The sequence below is a fragment of the Benincasa hispida genome, chromosome 9 (genome assembly GCF_027475165.1).
Source record: "Benincasa hispida cultivar pf3 chromosome 9, pf3_genome.v1.1, whole genome shotgun sequence".
In the NCBI taxonomy this organism is placed as follows: Eukaryota; Viridiplantae; Streptophyta; class Magnoliopsida; order Cucurbitales; family Cucurbitaceae; genus Benincasa; species Benincasa hispida.
In genome coordinates, this window is record NC_143486.1 from 100,356,231 (window position 1) to 100,360,350 (window position 4,120).

The following is a 4,120-nucleotide window of genomic DNA, read 5'->3' on the forward strand; positions in this document are numbered from 1 at the left end:
GAGGATTAGAAGAATGCGTTAACTAAAGAGACTAGTACTTCCAGACATGGAAGCAACCTTGCGTTCATTACGTTATTCTCTGTTTCACCACAGACATGTGGGAGCATGGTCGATCACTGAAAGTGTACGCCAAAAGAATAGTGAAATAGTATTTCTAGCTTCAACGCAATTGAGAACTTGTGTTGTTTATATTATTTATCTTTCTCTTTCTATTTTGTTCATAAGACTTTTTGCCACATTCCACGTCTTTGCATAACTCTCACAACCAGCCTTGACCCCAACATCTTGTAACATGAAGCCTGTATCTTGTATCATCTAGCTTAGGTTTATTGTATTTTATTTTATCATCGCATCTTTAATGCTTTATTTTATCGCAATTTATACACCTGTACAAACACATTTTTAAAGATTGAAAACCTGATCGCATATATCATGAATATATCACAATAACCTAAAACAGTCCCTGAGTTCGACCTCGGATCACACCGAGAAATTTGCGGTGGAATTACACTTGGTTCCATCATAAGGAAACTTGTGACAACGCATGGCATACTACATGAACATCCATAATTAACGCATATCTAGCAGTAGTATCGCATCATTTCGAGCATAGAACATCATCAATCATACCTATCAGCGATTCGTCAACAGTGACACACCTCAATCTTGAGTGTTTTGGGAACTTCTACCTTTGAGGGTGGTCCTTTGATTAGTATGGGTGAGAGTGGCCAGATTGCCAACTCAACATGCCTACTTTTTTAGGGACTTGTCTGATCTGGTTGTCGGGAACTCAATCCACAAGATGGAATTCACTTCTTTCCCGAAGCAGGGATAAGTAGAGAACTTACTCCCTTAAGGGCTGATTCCAGGGCTTGAATATAGTGGCCACAACTTCTCTTTGGAAGAGAAGACTCAGTCATAGTAGGACTATGACTTATGTTCATTAGAAGGATCAGTGGTACTTAAGAAGACAGATGTAACTACAGGGGCATAACGTTATTGGCCAGCTGTACTTACGAGCGATCTGTGAAGGGTTGTCGCATTGCCGATTGGTTAAGATGGACACATAATATATCTGTGTTAAGGAGAGTTCAATTTTCAGTCTTTAGTGGAGTGCTTGACAGTTAACGGATGGTGGATCCCGTAACTAAAGAGTTTAGTCAGTTATTTACGTACTGCTGGAGCTTCGAGCTATAGGTCCATGAGGTCCCCTTGGTAGCTCAATGGATTCAGTTGAGGATCAGTTCTTGGTGTTGATTTGAAATGTTCAAATTGACAAGAGGTATTTTGATTATATATGATATAATCGGTTTGATGTATGAGATACATCTAGTGGAGGATTGATGTAAACGAAATTTACATTAAGTACCATGGAATAGAAAAAGAACTATGATTTATATGTTTCATGAGATGAAATATTAAAACTATAGGTTATAAATATAGTATGATAAGTTGGTTATTATTTATATTTATAATAATATTAATTATTGGATAATTAATTCTTTTTCTTTAATAACCAAGTGAGTGGATGGTTATTGAATTCATGGTAACTGTGAGTTTAAAAGGAAAATAGTTTTCCTATTTTCAAAAAAGATGATTTACAAACTGTTAAAAAGTTTTCGTAGAAAGTTTTTTACGTTTTCTCTCTCGCGCAAAAGAAACTTATGTAGTTTTCAAGTAAATACAAATTTACTAAACGACGGTTGGGCGAGCTAAATTATCGCGCATTGGGAGCTAAACGATTGTGCAGTATTTACTAATCGATTGCATAGTTTTGCTAGACAATCGCTTGCCCAAAGTAAACGATCGTGTAGTGTCTATAGGCGACAGATCGAGCTAAGCGATGAGCTAAACGATCACATAGCTTTTGCTATACGATCGCATAGCTTTAGTTAAACGATTGGGCATCGACCTATACGATAGGTCTCTGCCATCTCCCACTTGCCCAGTGGTGTACGCGATCGGTGTTTCCTCCTTCGTCTGCCTCATACCAAGTTCGAACAGAGCCCAGTCTCTGGATTCTCACACCGAGAATACCAAGGTAGCCTTGTTGGTAGTGTCATACTTAAAAGGGAAGATCTCACAAGAAGAAGGACGAAAAGTAAAGAATTTGCAGAAGGGTCAGATTCTCAGATTAATCGAGGCCAGGGGTGAAGATTGGAAGCTCCAGGCCAATGTACAAGGAATTTAGGACTGATATTTTAAGGTAATAAATTTACTCAATTCTAAACAAATTTGTAGAATAAAATTTCTTGAAAAGAGTTCTGGATTTTGAGTTATGAATTTTTGAAGTTGAAACAGGAATTTGATGCGTAAACAGGCAGCTGCTTGGGAAGATCAAGCAAGCAGCTCACCATGGAGAGCGAGAGTGAGACAAGGAAGATGTGAATCTCGCTTAGGATGATAATCTTGCTAGTTTTTTGCTGAATCTCACTTAAGAAGAGAATCTCGCTGAATTTTTGGACTAAATCTTGCTGGTGTAAATACAAATCTCGCTAGAAATGGTAAATCTCGCTATGATGAAGTCTTGCTAGTGAAATGCTTGATCTCGCTCATGATGACCATCTCACTAGTAATGCTGATTTTTTTGGTTAAGGTTTCACTATTAAACAAACTACTTGAAGCATTTTGATGAGAATTCTAAGGAATCTAACTAGGAATTATGTCCTTTCAGGCCAAAAAGAGCTAGGAGAGGCATATAACCCATTAAGAGCCCCAACAAGTTGTGAATGACTAAAATGAACTTAATGTTTTCAATGTTTATGTATAAAAGACCGTGCAATTTTCAGTAATGTGATGATGAATTTATACTTTCTCAAGCAACAAGTGTTTAATGAATTGCATAGCATTTCTTCTTCAGCTTGTATATGTTTTAGCGCAAGCCAAGGTATATTGTGAATTCATTACAAAAGTTAAGTTCCTATGATGAAGCATGCGTTTCTGAAGAAAGGCTATGATAGAATGACTTTTAACCGCCGCATGCACATTACCGCATTTATTTTGCTACAAGTCCCTGAGTTCGACCTCTGATCACCTGAGAAACTTGCGTTCGCGTTATACTTGGCGTGAGCACAAGAAAACTTGTGACAGGATGCATGGTCATCGCATACATTTATTAACACATATTCATTCCAACGCATGACCATCGACGCATGACTATCAACACATACACTTAGAACATGCATCGCATATTGCGTCCAAGAAATTTTAGTTGTTGAGTAATTTGACATCTAATTTCTCGTCATCAGGGGGCATCTTATGCAAAGAATTTGCATATCGACTAGACCACGAAATAGTCACTTTTCTTTATACGACCATTTACTGTTAAAACTGACTATTTCATACTTAAGTAACCTAGGATAACTCGATCTTAATCCTGAGCTAGCTATGAACTCCTATTTATTCGGGATTATCCTTTGATCTGCATAGGTGAGAGTAGTCCAACAGCACTGCTCAATATGCCTTCCATTTTAGGGATAAGACCAGATGAATGGCTGGAGACATAGCTCTACAAGATGGAATTCACACCTACCCATTTTAGGGTTAGCAGATAGGTTATTCTCTTCAGTGATGATTCTAGGTCTTGAACAATTAGGGGTCATTAGAGTGTCAGTAGGAACTTAAGGAACAAGATGTATTTATAAGGGTAAAATGGTAATTTTGACCCAGCTGTAAATACGAACAGCCTGTGAAGGATCGATTTACTGATTATGGTTTATATGGATAGAAATATATCTACAGTGAGGAGTGTGCAACTATCGAGCTATAGTGATATGTCTTGATAGTCACTAAATAGTAATTAATTCGATTAAAGAGTTTTAACGAATTAATTACAGATCGTTGGAACTCATGATTTGTAGGTCCATTAGATCCCTCTACTAGCTCATTAAATTGGAATAAAAATTTGAGTGTTGATGTATGAAATTAGGCTTATGAATTTGAAATGTTCAAATTCAATTTTAGGGTTTTCGATTGATTGTACGTGTTACAATTATAAACGTTTAATTTAATTGAAATTAAACGAAATTAGAAACTTAATTAATATTTAAATATAAATTGATTTATTGGTGATATTAGTATTTTATTAATATAATATTTAGATATTAAATTATATTATTTT